Source organism: Planococcus citri, chromosome 5 (genome assembly GCF_950023065.1).
Source record: "Planococcus citri chromosome 5, ihPlaCitr1.1, whole genome shotgun sequence".
NCBI lineage: Eukaryota > Metazoa > Arthropoda > Insecta > Hemiptera > Pseudococcidae > Planococcus > Planococcus citri.
In genome coordinates, this window is record NC_088681.1 from 71,712,776 (window position 1) to 71,727,501 (window position 14,726).

At 42.4% G+C, this 14,726-nt stretch overlaps 1 protein-coding gene across 1 annotated transcript in view; it reads left to right on the top strand.

The window, feature by feature from the left end:
* Positions 1–10,504: 10,504 nt before the first annotated feature.
* Positions 10,505–14,726, top strand: part of AstA (allatostatin A) — a 44,373-nt gene continuing 40,151 nt past the window's right edge. Inside the window, exon 1 of the mRNA XM_065369006.1 lies at positions 10,505–10,963. The gene's annotated coding sequence lies outside the window, so the exon portion shown is untranslated. The remainder of the gene's footprint in view (positions 10,964–14,726) is intronic.

Genomic DNA, 14,726 nt, shown 5'->3' on the forward strand with positions numbered 1-14,726 from the left:
GACAGACGTCATCGTCACCGCCGCCGCCGCCTTCAATGTGATCATTACGATTCCCCTACGTCATCCTCATCCACATCCACATCCACATCCACGTCCACCATACTCGCACCGGGCAAGAAAATCCGCTCAAAACTGCCCAAGCAGCAGCATTCGCCATTATGCCAGCGAGACTGCAAAAAAAAGCGAAAACGCCAAATCAAAAAAATCCTTTGTAAACCTATTCGATTCGCGTATTACTCGTGTCATTCGACCAAATGATCGAATACCCGTATACGATACGATACGAGCATGTACAACAACACCACCCAAGTAAGTACGACTAGGTACCTCATACCTCGCACTCCCACCACCACCACCACCACCATTCAGTATCTAGTACGTATCTGTATAGTACGTCTGGGCGTCGGCGTTTGATTCACTATCATGCACCAGTCAACTTCACAATATGCGGGCTTTTGTATTTGCTTATTGCGCTGCCAAAGTGCTAATGCGATACGAGTAGGTCTAGGTACTATACGTAGTATTCGCGCAATACAACTGCTAACAAAATAAAAAACCGACGCGAAAATCAAAATGCCGTAAAATTAATGAGAAATCGCAACTTTTGCGACCCAACCCGACCCCACCCCACACAGCGGCATCGAATTTCAAAGTCAACGACGAGTCGAGAAAGTACCGAAACAAACTCAGACCACCGCCCACGCCTTTTTAGACAAGGGAGAGAAGGAATGTACGAGTAGTAAGTATAGGTACTTAGTACTTACATACAAGCGAAAGTACCCTAAAGGCTAAAATGGCAAAAAAAAACATCTCTTTCTTTTTAGTTATTACCGAATTCGAAAGTGACCATATTTCGAGGAGCTTTGGCCAGGAGGGCCCTAAATTTACCTGTAAACGTCTCTTGCAATTGTCGTCAAAATCTACTATACTCGTATGTACGAGAGCTACGGGTTTTTTCCCATTTCACCCCTCATTCTGGCAAATAATTCAAAAATCAACTTCGACAACAAATTTTTTCGAGTTTTACTGAAATTTCATCAGTTTTCTCGGTGATTGATTAACGTTGCGTTGCGTTGCGTTGCGATGTCGATTCTGACGTCAGTTGAAGGGTTTTTCTTTCTTATAGGTATGTATATGTATAGTATACGCTACGTATACGTACAAGTTACGGTTTTAATTTTTCTTCTAGTTCTTGACCGAAATCAGTATTGTTGTTGTTTTTTCGATTGCTTTGTACCTATGTGTATTAGGTAAACGGTAAGCTAAATACCTTACCTAGTAGAATAGGTAACGGTATGGCTAAGTACATACACGAGTAATACGTAAGGTAAGTACTACATATGTATGTACCAGGCAGTAGGCAGTCTAGGCACCTAACATGAGCTTATATTCGTAAAAACCGGCGCGGCCCGGCGTAGGTAGATACATAATCGACGCGATGTGCTGGATGTTGTAAGTACAAGTACTCGTACTTGAAAATGTAGAATATGATTTTACGTACCTACGAGAACAACAAATGTACATTGTACATTGTAGAGTCGAGTATTGCGATTTCGATTGCGATTGCAAAAAGCGCTCCGGGGAATACGTACGCGTACGTATTGCGTCTTTTTTTGGCCTTGCGTAGCCTCTACAGCGATGGTGTTTAACTCGTAGCTACCTCCATGTATTGTATGCGCTATGTAGGTAGGTAGGTAGGTAGGTAGGTACGTCCTACGGTACGCGTATGTACGCGCGTTTTCATTTTTCTCGCGATAAGAGAATGGAGATTTCGTCGAAACGAAAACGTTTAACGTTTTACGTTTTAAATAAGATATATATACGATACGATAAAAAAATAAAATAAAAGAAGAGAAAAAAAATACACGTAATCTACCCTGTACAGCGAGCGTATCGCGCGCGTATGAGGCGAATTGCGAATTGCGAATTGCGAAAAAAAGAAGCTGTTTAGCGTTTAAAGTGGCTTTTAAAAAATAAAGTGAAAATCCAGCAACGGAATATTTGACAATGACCTATGTTTCGAAATAAGCTTTCTATTCGTCTAGTGGGACAACGCAGGCAACGCAGCGGAGGCCAGCCAGCCAGCCAGCCAGGCAGGGCCGGATCGGGCCACGCCGTTACACTATTACGAGCTTTATCTATCCCAACGGATACATACTCGTAGTCGAAGGTACCTCCACGACGACGACTCTACGACTCTACGAACTGCCAACACCAACACGTCGCAATCGCAATCGCAATTCGCTACGTTATTCTACCCCTAACGTATAACGTAAGCTGTTGCTCGGCTACTCTGCATGCTGCGCCTCCGTGCCGTGCCGGAGCTAATTCAGTTGAGGTCAGGTTACTGCATAGTGCATTAATGCATTAGTGCATTAGTGCATCGCATACCTCGAGTCCTTGACCTTGTAGACGTAGTCACACACATTCTGCAGCAGCAGCTGCAGTAGCAGCACTCGAATCAACGCACGCATATTAGTGTATGTCATACTGAGCAACTGTTGCTGTTGGGGTCTTGACAAATTCCAATCCGTAATCAGCAGTCAGCACACGAGTACACGACACTTGGAAATAATTGTAGAGATGCGTTTCTCGAACAGTCTTCGTATCGCTAGTTATCGCTTCACATGCAATAGGTATCCACAATTACGCACAGCGCTCATGTAAGCCTAAGCAATCAGGTGCAGATTGCGGTGCCATGCCATGCCATGCCATTCCGTCGGTGGAGGCGCGGCGGGGATACTCCATAGGCTATCGGCCATCTCTAGTAAATTGTGCTTCATGCAGTCTAGATTCACAATTCCACGCATTCTTACGAATTCGACTGATTTGATGTGGCACTCGTACCTACACGTCACAAGTCACACAACTCTCGAGCTTTAATTACTCGTACCTACCTACCTACCTACCTACCTACCTACTCGTCGAACGAGAGTAGTATTCTTACGGGTACAGTGTACACCCCATAAATGGCGCCGCGCCGCACCACCTGCCATGCAGGATTGCTGGATTGCAGGCCCAGGCCTACATCATACATGGTAAACAAATGTTGCGCGAGTAGATAAGCAAACGCCACGCCGTATTTTCAAGATTTTTTGCAGCCTTAATTTGCATTTAAACCGAAACGAAATGTTTACTTTTGTTTGAACGGCACGACGCGACGCGACGCGATGGGTAGATGGGTAATTGGCGATCGCTGGTTCGTCTCTTCTCCGGCTACTCCACTCTACTCCACTCCACTCCACTCCACTCCATTCATCCATATGCCGCGATGCCGTTCTACGAAGCCTGCCAACCAGGGCGGCTATTACCGAAATATTTTTGCCTCCGCAATCTCCGCAATCGACGTAATGAGCGTTGCAAATTATTGGCGTTATCTTGAAAAAAAAGAAATGTTAATTGTTGATTGGGCTTTTATAAACATAATTGCTACTCAAATATTAAAATAACGCACATTACGCTCAACACGGTTGGTTTTCATCGACGCAAACGACGCAATCTTGTAACGTTCATTGCGTTCGATTACGTCGATTGCGGAGGCAAAAATATTTCGGTAATAGCCGCCCAGGCTCTACATTGTTGTACTTTGCGTCGAGTACGCATATATACGAGTTACGAGCTGACCAATTTTCCACGTAATACGCGAGTATTCGTCAGTCACGTCAATCTACGTGTACGCTGTACGAGTACGTAATCGACAATCGTATATTATACTCGTACGTCGCGTCGTACCTACATATCTCTTGAACGATTGTCTCGAATCCGGTGTCCGGTGTCCGATGTCTGGAGTTTGCTGTTGCTGGGTAAATATCGAACATGTAGGTCTACTACAGCCGTAGGTACATACTACAATACTACATACTAGGTACAATGGTACATAGGTAACGTGAAACGTGACGCAACCGCACCAGCCCAACAAAATATCGTCTTAATTTCCATTCTTTCTGATGTGAGCTGCGCCTCGCGCCTCGCGCCTACGCTATTGCAAATTCGCCCGCTATATTACGAGTAGATTCAAACCGAAACGATAAAACCCGGCTAGAATTTACCAAAGTTTAGCGTCGCTCATTCGCTAATTTACGAGCAACACTCGAATTTGAGGAGGCGCAGGTCGTATGTACTAAGTCATATTCGAATTCGCCGCATCCTTAAAAACCTTACAAACGATACGTCACGTCATGTCACGCGCAAACACTCGCTATTTTCAGCTCTACTCAAAATTCCCTCCCCCCTCCCCCCTGCCCCACCCTTTTTTGAAGCGAGGAGCAAATCGTTCCATTTCTTAAATTCTACGCAATATACGTAATTACGTAGTACGTATTACGTACCTAATTATGTACTTCGATCTAGGCTCGGTATATATACCTACGGGTAAAATAAAATCCATCTTACGTCGTTCACCCAGGGAATAAGAAATTTTCTGAGACGATATACGTACCATATGTACATTAATGACATCTTTGAACTGAAATTAAATGGTACATTATATGGATTTGCAGATGATACAACTTTAGTAAATAGGGCTAAAAGTCAAGATGATCTTATTAAGTTTATTAATGAAGATTTGAAAATATTGGGAGGCTGGTTCTGGCAACACAAATTAAAACCAAATTCGTCCAAATCAAAATTGTTAAGTTTTGGCTATAGGATTTCCCCTGACCTGGGGTCTAGGTGCTACTTGCATGAAAGCCCGGATTGTGGGGCTCTGTGTGGCTGCACTCCCCTGTCCCAAGTTGAGTCAACTCGGTACCTCGGAATAATGATTGATTCCAAATTGATTTGGAAAGAACAGAGCTTATACTTACAAACTAAACTATCTGATTCGTTTCCTGGCACAACATTTTGGCACTCAACACATGGTAAAAATTTATTATGCTCTTTATCAATCTGTGCTCCAGTATGGCCTGTTCATCTGGGGGGGAGCAGCGGACTGTCAATTAGAACCTATTCATATTTTACAAAAATGGGCAGTTAGGAGCATTGTTGGTAAAAAGAGGGGGGAAAGTACAAAAAATGATTTTCAGAAACTGAAAATTCTGCCTATTCAAAAACTCTATCAAGTCCAGGCAATTGACTATATACAAAGGAATAGGTCCAAATTTGGAGTTTATGTGAATCATAGGGGGAGGAAAATTGATAACACCGTTGCTCCCCTACCTAGGTACCGAAGAGAAAGATCAGGTGCTCAGGCCCCGTGGTGTGCGCCTAAGCTGTTTAATGCAGTGATGAGTAAAGGTTTGGGCTCTCGGCTGGCACTGGTCCGATGGCTCCTGGAGAGCGAAAACACCTTATAGTCCACTGAGTAGTACTACATCACATGTCTATTTCTATTTCTATATCTATTTTTATTTTTGTCTATTTTTGTTTTCTTCATATAACGTAGGGTCCTGTTGTTCCTTGGTAGATCCATCCATTCATTTCAGTTTTCACCAATGTGTTCCTTCACAATTTTCTAAATTATCTGATGTAATTATTTATATTTTTTAGCTTTGTTTTAAATTCATTTATATACTTAATTATTTACTTATCTATTTTTGTTTTGTTGTTTTTCTTCCCTCCTCCAATTTGTAAAATTTTATTTCAATATTTACTGTCGAACATTGTTACCATGGAGGCCTCCTCGCTCGCGCAATGGCGCATTGGGGGGGATATTTTACATTTTGTAATTTGAAATACTGTTTTAATAAATATTGATTGATTGATTGATTGATTGATTTTTTAAAATTTGCGCCACCTCGCCCACCCCAAGGCCCCATGGTCGGTGGGAGTGGGAGAGAAAGTTTCAGGGCGAAAAATGTTACTCCAGGGTGTCTACCAAAATTTGATATTTAAAAATCGCCAACTTTTCGCGACCTTTTTTTCTCAGTATCCCCCATTTTTTTAATAAAAAAAAAAATCCACGGGGTTCCAATAAAGTTCACACTTTTTGTGGGAGGAGCGGGGGAGGGGGGTTTGACGAACTTTCAATAATTCCCGCGTGACGTAAAAAAAATATATGAAATAAATCTTACATACTTTTGCAACTAAAAGTTAATCGAATGGTATTTTTTTTAGAAATTTCGCTTTTTCAAGAAGAAAAGAAAACAAACCCGAGCAAAGCGAGGGCAACAGATTTTGAAAATTTGCGTTTTAAAGAGTTAAAAAACTACGCTTTTTTTCACCACGGGCTCTTCTTTGGCCGGGCCCTCCAGAATGAGAACGCCCGGGGCAAACTGCCCTTTTTGACGCCCTCTCGACAACCCTGCTCCTCCGGCAATCTAACAATAATTTCCATAAAATTCTAACGCAGTAACGCAACTAAAACTATCGAAACCTAATAGGTAATAGTTACGAGAATTTTTTAAAATTTAAATTCGAGACGATTTTTCGCGATTTTTCGCGACTTGGCGACCTGGTAGACACACCCTGTAACTCCTTTGACGCCGCTGTACAACGTCACATGCCGGCCAATATTTTCAATTTTTTATCGCGCCACCGGAGTTTCAAGCGCGCAAATTTGAAATTTTGTCAAAAAACGCCCCATCTCACCACTGTGTGAACTGTGAAGGGAGGGTGAAAGAAAAGTGGGTTGCAATTTGTTTTTCATTTTATACACTTCTTACGAGTAATATGCGAAAGAACGATGCGCAAAAATCGATCGGGGTTTTTGAATAAATTTTTTGGTGTCGATGAAAATTTTTCAAAAATGACTCGTTACAAGACGCCGCTCTACAACTTTTTTTCGTATCTGCGTTATTTGAAAATCAGTGGCAAATAAAAAAAAAAAAACAAAAAAAAACAACAACAAAATGCGGACCCTTAGGATGCCCCAAAAAGGGGATAGAGGACTAGAGCAGGACCTGAGATGAATGATGTTTAGCGGATTTTGGATACGTCGAAGAGGGTATGTACGAATATTACAAACCCATTGAGCTGAAAAGCTTGCTCGATACAATTTCGTGCGGATCTACTTTAGATTCTCTCGTACTACGTAGACGTGCAGTGATAAATAATTAACCAACGACGACGACGACGAAGACGAAGAAAAAGACGTAAATAATATGTTGGTCTCGCCTGGACGCGATACGATGCGATGCGATGCGTTGGCCGAGTGCGGCTCGAGCAGTCGGCTATTGCGCCAGTAAATTAAAAATAATTAAGCGTTTATATCCGTTTGAGCGGAGGAAATGTTTGCAACATTTTTCATTCTACCCTGCTCGAGTGCTCGCCTACGAGTACAACTTGCGTCGACTCGCCGCGCCGCGCCGCGCCGCGCCGCTCGTCTATTTACTTGGATTACGTAATTTTTCTCGACCAGTACGAAGCTAATACGATTTTCATTTTTTTCTTCCATTTTTTTCCCTCCTCGAGTAGCCTAACGCAAATTATTTCATCCGCGAGACAGCAAACGACACGACACCAAATACATATTTTATACGAGAGTAGGTATACGTATTTTCGTAGGTACGCGGTACGCGGTACGCGATTAGTGTACGTCGCTGGTCGCGGGTCGCGTTACAAAACGCGGTGCGGCGTAGTGGCGTAATATGGCGTAATTGCGTAAGTCAGTAAAAATTAAACCGAATCCGTACGGAAAAAAAGCGAGAAAAAAATCGCAAACCAAAGTTTCCAAGGGGATGGCAAGCAAAGAGTTAAGGCGAGGCGAGGAAAAGAAAGAAATTGGCGCGCGCCATACTCGCATTCCCATTCCCATTTTCCCATTCGCACTCGTACTCGTACTCGTGCTCCAAGCTCCGAGCCCCCGTACCTAGTGGTAGTCGTAGTACGCGTATAATTAATTAAATTTTTAAACTCGACAATGGCACGACATTGGAATAATTTCACTTTAATTTAGAACTCGAAAGTCTTATACCGCTGGGTAAATAAAACGGAAAAACCACTTTTAATCTGTAACCGACGACGACGACGACGACGACGACGAACGAGGCGCGAAGCTGTGTCCTTCTTCTTAATGAAACACATTTCCGCTGCAACTAAATTTTAAGGCTCTTGACATTTGGACGTTTCCAACTTACGAGTATTTTAAATCTGTTATGACGTCAAAAAATACTCGTCACATAAATTTCATTTCACACCATCGCCATCGCCATCTCCGCCCCAAGCTACTATAACATCCATTCGCGCGTATACATACTCGTATTACGTACACAATACACATCTCGTAGGCTACCCCAATCACCAAAAAGGCCGAATCGGTCCTCGGCGCGGCGCGGCTGGCATTTTAAAATTAACCGGTGCATGCGAGTTGGACAAAAATTTTCAGCTCGCAACATCACCACGGCGCTGGGCACTGACCCTTCTAAAAGCGCCGTGAAATCGCGATTACAAATTTCAGTCGAAAATTTTCATTTTTGGCAGCTTTCAATCGAATTACGAATATTTCCACTTGGCGGCAACTTTTTGACTTTTTTCAAACCTACTCGTATTGTCTCGGTAAAATGCGTATCGCGTACCTATTTTCATTTTTGTAAATGTCACGTCGCGTCTTTTGATATCTAGACCTAGACTAATAGTAATATCGATACAAAATACTGTACTTGTCCTACTTGCTCCAATTTGAAAAATGCGAGGAAAAAAACTACGAGTAAGTACGCCTACCTACTACTAAATCGTTGAAAATTACAAAAAAGTAACGATACCCAAACCCATCCTCTCCCTTCCCCTCCTCGTGATGGATGGATGGTCGGATGGACGGAAAATTATGTATCGTCGAAGAGAACTCTGGTAAACAAATCCGACAATGAGCAAAATCACCATTTCCGAGAATGTGACTGTCGTTTTTGATTTCAGCTTGCTTAACTGTGAAATGTTTCAAGACGTGCACCGTGCTGCGCCGATGGTGTTAATTAAATTGCATACCCAGTTCGCCGTAAATACGAGTAAAACTGAATTAGTACGAGTAAGTACGAGTAGCTAAGTAGAAGTACTATCCCGAACTACCAATACTACGCAATTCTGTCGATTACCTTAATACCTACACATACGAGTATCTTTCTACGCCATCGCCATCGCCAGCTCTTGCAAAACTGCTCGAGTTAGACCACGAACGGGTTTACGATCGGGGACCGGTTCAACTTTGAGCAAAAGTTCGTTCGCGAGGTTTAAAAAAAAATACTCGTACACGACGCGACAGATTCAAATTCAACCGCATTCGAGACTCTGAAAAGCGTGAAGATAAATTTTGAAAGCAAATGCAAACGCTTCCGACATTTTACGATAAGCAGTAAGCTACAAAAATTAAAATGCTAATTGAAACGGAGCCGAGCCGAGCCGAGCGGCACTTTTTTCTGCAACGCGGCACATTTTGCGCGGAGTTGCACGTTACATACAATCAGGCATTCAGGCCTGATTGATTGTTTTCACTCGCAGAAAATAACCTCTTTTGTACTCGGACCTACGAGTAGTTTAATCATTATTTATTAATAACTAAACTCGTTATATGTACTCGTAAATACCTAATGCGTCCAAGGACACGCCAGATTGGACCCCGTTTGCCCGTTTTTTTCTTCCTTCAATCGCTAATTAATTAGATACAGATTACAGCTACTTCATTAGCGGCAGCTTCGAATCAATTTCAATTTCCGATACTTCGGGCTTTTTTCAAGATTTGCCGACATTTTTGCGTATTTAGGGTACCTATACCTAGTGATTACCTACTACAAGAAACTCGCGGTTTTTCATGGTTAATTGTGAGGGTTGTGGTGGGAAGAGTCGAGTCAGGAAAAGGCCAAGAGTCACATCTTCTCTTTAGAAATCAGAAAATTAGACGACGGTATGGTATGGTATGGTATGGTGTAGTGTAGGGTAGCCAATTGCATGTTTGATGGCTCGTCACGTCGTCGCGTCGCAGTCGCAGCCGCAGCAGTTGGCCGCCGCCAATTAGCGTTAGCCTACCTAAACACTAACCATTCGATTATTAACCGTTGGGTACCTAGTACCTACTATATTTACCTAGGTTCGTAGGTTCCTTATGCGTAGGCGCGGCCGCGGCATGGCAATTGGCATACTCCAGCTAAAGCTAAATACATCCTAAGCGTAGGTGTAGGTCTAGATAGGTACCTACTGCCTATATACCTATGCACTTACATTCTACGGGCATTGTGTAATGTGTATTGTGAATTTGTACTCGTAAGTAGGTATGTCTACTATGTACCATGTAGATGTAGATGTGGATGTACTGTGTAGTAGGTAACTGGTAACTGGTAAATGCATAATGCAAAACCGAAAGCAACAGCACCAGCAACAGCAACAGTAGAAGCAACAACGATGAAAACCTGATAGGTCGCGCCGATTGGTTGGACGTAAAATGACGTCACCGCCGCACTGAAAATACGCGGCTCACGCTTTCGACTGCGAGAGTCGAGCATACGCTGCGGAGATGGGAGACACGGACACGGGAGCGGCGCGGCAGACGCAGATGGAGGCGATCGGGCGATGCGGCGATGCGGCGATGGCGAAGACGAAGGCGAAGGCGAAGGCGAAAATTATATAAATGCAACATGTGCGTAACGCCTAAGCCTCACTCACTCACTCAACGTTACGTAGAACGTAGAGGTATCCTCCTCGTAGTATCTCGTACACTCGAATATTCGTACTCAGTGACTGCGACTGCGACTCTACGCGTACAGCGCGTATCGTAATTCGTAAAGCTAAAAAAGCTCGCCACCGTCGTCGTCGTCGTCGTCGCCGCTGCCGCCGCCACACGCTATTCCGCAATCCGCAATCTGTCGTCGAGTCGTCGCGGCCACACACCGCCGTTATAACTTGGTCAGTATTTGTTTTGTATTATTTGGCCGCCGCCGTCGCCGCCGCCGCCGAAAATACACACGCCATAATACGAGTATACGAAATACGACAACCTGAGCCTGAAACCTGACTGAAATACGTACGACGAGTAGGCCTACCACTACTACTGCTGCTACACACCTACACGCACTCGCACTCGCATACGCACACACCACAGGTGAGCAAATAATCCCATAGTTTTCTTATTTCTTACCTATTGCTTATAATGCCGCTAGTGCTATCTTCTTTTCACTTAGGTAAGCCTATTCCATTTCATTTCATTTTTATTTATTTCGCTTTCGCTATCAATAAGTACACCTACGTCCTACACAATCGCCTCTATACCTATTAGGTACCTATACGGCTACTTATTAGGTATTTATTTTTCAAAATCGTTTTCAGTACTCGTAGTACATAGATATTAGGGATAGGTATACTGGTATAGGTACTTGGATTACGCACGCGGTAAATACTCGTAATAAGCGTAGCTTTGGACATACACGCGACTCTGTACACCTACACACTACACACCTCACAGTAGACAGCACTAGCACTAGCACTAGCATTAGCGTTAGCGTTAGCGTTAGCGTTCACGCGGCTTTTCGCAATCAAAATCACCAGTCTGAGCACGCCAGCGGCCAGATGTGCGATAAAATGTCATCGAGCAATTTTTACAAACCTCGCAAAGCTCTCACTCACAACCACTCATTCGCTCATTCGCTCATTTCGTGCATGCTTATTGCTTATACTCGCGACGCACGTAATTACGTACATTTTTTAGCAAGTACTCTCTAAATTTGAAGCAGTGAAATTTCACTGCTTAGCAGTCGCGACATTTTGCCTTTTTAAAAGCAGTAGTTTTTTACAACAAAACAGCGAAAAATCTACAGAATTGGTGGGTAAAAAATCATTTTGACTAACCAATTCGGTAGATTTTTCGCTGTTTTGCAGTAAAAAACTACTGCTTTTAAAAAGCCAAAATGTCGCGACTGCTAAGCGGTGAAATTTCACTGTTTCAAATTTAGAGAGTAAATTTGGAAAACGCCAAACGCCAAACGGCGTCCAGACTCGGTGTTCGAGTACAACTAAAAAATACGTAATAACTCGGCAGATACCCAGTACCCAATACCCACACATACTCGTATTTCGTATTTTCAATTTTTGTCCATTCGGTGTAAAAGTGTAATTTCGTCGCCCGCCTGCCTGCCTGTGTCCTGTAACTCGACTGCAACTTCGCCAATGTATGGAATCGCGTAAAGTTGCAACTCGAATCTTATTTTTTTATGCAAGGTTTTTTTAAAAAGAGCGTCAAGTTCGTGCCAATTTACACAAATAATTTTTCCTCGGGTCCACTTTCAATAACACTAGGCAACAATTTTTGACCTTTTTTTTGTGTTCGGATTGAAAATGGGCTTAATTGATAGTTTAGACCCTATAACAAAAAACAGAGTGGGGTATTTCAATTTGAGTTGTTTTTGTAGTCAGGAGAGATGATAAAAGTTGCAAAAATGGCCGTTTTTGCCCTATTTCACGAGTTTGTGGAGACATCAGTATTATGTTTCAAAAAAAAACAAGGTCATATTCGGATTCTACGAACTTTTTTAGGTAACCAATTTCACCGGATTTTTGATTTTCGAAGTTTCAAGCGCAAACGGAAGATTTTTGTTTGTAACATATTTTAAAACTCGGAGCGAGAGCCTCGCCCGCGCGAACACGGTTCCGAGCCACGATTACGTGGTGGAGTAACGCCAGCGTCGCGCGCTCCGAGTTTTAAAATATGTTACAAACAAAAATCTTCCGTTTGCGCTTGAAACTTCGAAAATCAAAAATCCGGCGAAATTGTTTACTTAAAAAAGTGCGTAGAATCCGAATATGACCTTGTTTTTTTTTTTGAAACATAATACTGATGTCTCCACAAACTCGTGAAATAGGGCAAAAACGGCCATTTTTGCAACTTTTATCGTCTCTCCTGACTACAAAAACAACTCGAATTGAAAAACCCCACTCTGTTTTTTGTTATAGGGTCTAAACTATCGATTAAGCCCATTTTCAATCCGAACACCAAAAAAAAGGTCAAAAATTGTTGCCTAGTGTAATTCAACATGATACGAGTATGTACTTGTGTACTTAACACGAGTACCTAGACCTACTACATACCTACTACCTACCCCTCACCCCTGCGTTTTATTTTATTGGGTAAAATTTCGATTACCAACGATTAATAGGCAGGATAACGGCATAACGACCAGGTCGTGTCACGCCACGCCACGCCACGCCACGCCGCGCCGCCCGAAAATGATATGGTAGATAGTATGTGTATTGTGTAGATAGAAGATAGCCATTCGTACTCGTATTATATGTACTGGTTACCGGGTAGAGAAGTAGAGATGAGATCGTATAGGCCGGCATCGGCATAAATTTTACACACACACACACACACACACTCACTCACTCGTACGTAAACGTATGGTTAGATCTACTCGTAGACTGGCTCACGCTGACGCTGACGCTGACGCTTAGGTAAAGGTAATATCAACAACGTGCTCGCACTTAATCTAATAAGCTACATTAGCCGCTGCAATACCTTACTGCATGTTTTAATTGTACTCGTCTGCAATAAGCACCGCGCCGCGCCACGCCGCGCCGCCGCTGCCCTGTCGCTCTCAACGCTTATTCTAACCGACCATTATTACATATAACACTCGTAAGACGTAAGACGTAAAACGACAATTCACAGTTACTCGTACTCGTACTCGTACTCGGACTCGGACTTGCAATTGCAATCTTACCGATTATACGTCGCGTCGTCGTATTCTTCTAACAGTTCTAACCTAACGTAAGTTCTATTTAACGTACCTAGCTATCTATGTACTATACCTCTACCTCTACCTCTACCTATATAGGAGACGCGTCTCAAATCACAAGTACATAGGTAGTTAGGTACCTAATCATCTGGCTATACGAGTAGTACATCGCGATATAAGTAGATCGTGAAAAAAGGTGTCTATAAAATTTGGTGCAAATCCGTTGTTTTCAGCTTTAAGGTGACCCGAGGTTTTTTTTTAACCGCGACAAGACGCGACACGGTGTCCGTTAAGGACAAATATGAGCCCTTAGCCCTCAGCAGCCCTTAATAAAGATAGATACGGGTAGTTTAGCTTGTTTCCAAGTAAATTGGCCTAATCAATTAAGAGCGAGAATGAGAAATAAATATGTACGTTGATGTACGAGTATGGTACCTCGTGAAAAAATCTTACAATGGTTGAAAAACTACCGTAGGTAATACTTATTACCTACTCGTAATACGTATTACGTAATAATTATTGAAAATTTACCAACAAGTGACGACAGTTTTGCAAAATTGAAACCAAAGTTGATGCGTAAAAAGTTGCACGAAACAAAGTGGAAACTTTAGTAGAAAACTACTAAAAATTGACGAAATACAATTTCAGCGAAATCAAATCGACGTCACGCGACGTACAAAAATTTTTCAACCACGGTTTTTTTTTTCATTTTAAAAATCCTTTCAAAATTTCGGCCGATAGACATTTAGACGCGACGCGTGTAAGAACCGAGACGAACGCAAAATTATCCGCAAAGTGGCAAAAATTGACGAAATTTTAGCAAACTGTGGAGGCGATATACTCGTACTCGTATTTCAGGGTATCTAACGGATTTTTTTTTGAAAAAAATCACTACTTTTTCACTACCTTTTTTCAACCAAATTTTCAGAATGCCATCCACTCGACCAGCCCTCCCCCCCCCCAACACAAAAAATTACCAAGTCAAATTTTTCACACGAACATTTTTTAAAAAAATTGAAACTGTTGGAAAATTTGTAATATCAATCAAAATTATTGGGGAAAAAAATATACAATTAAACGGGCTTATTACATTCGTTATAAGACAAGGTGTCAAACAAAATTTCAAAATGAAAAATC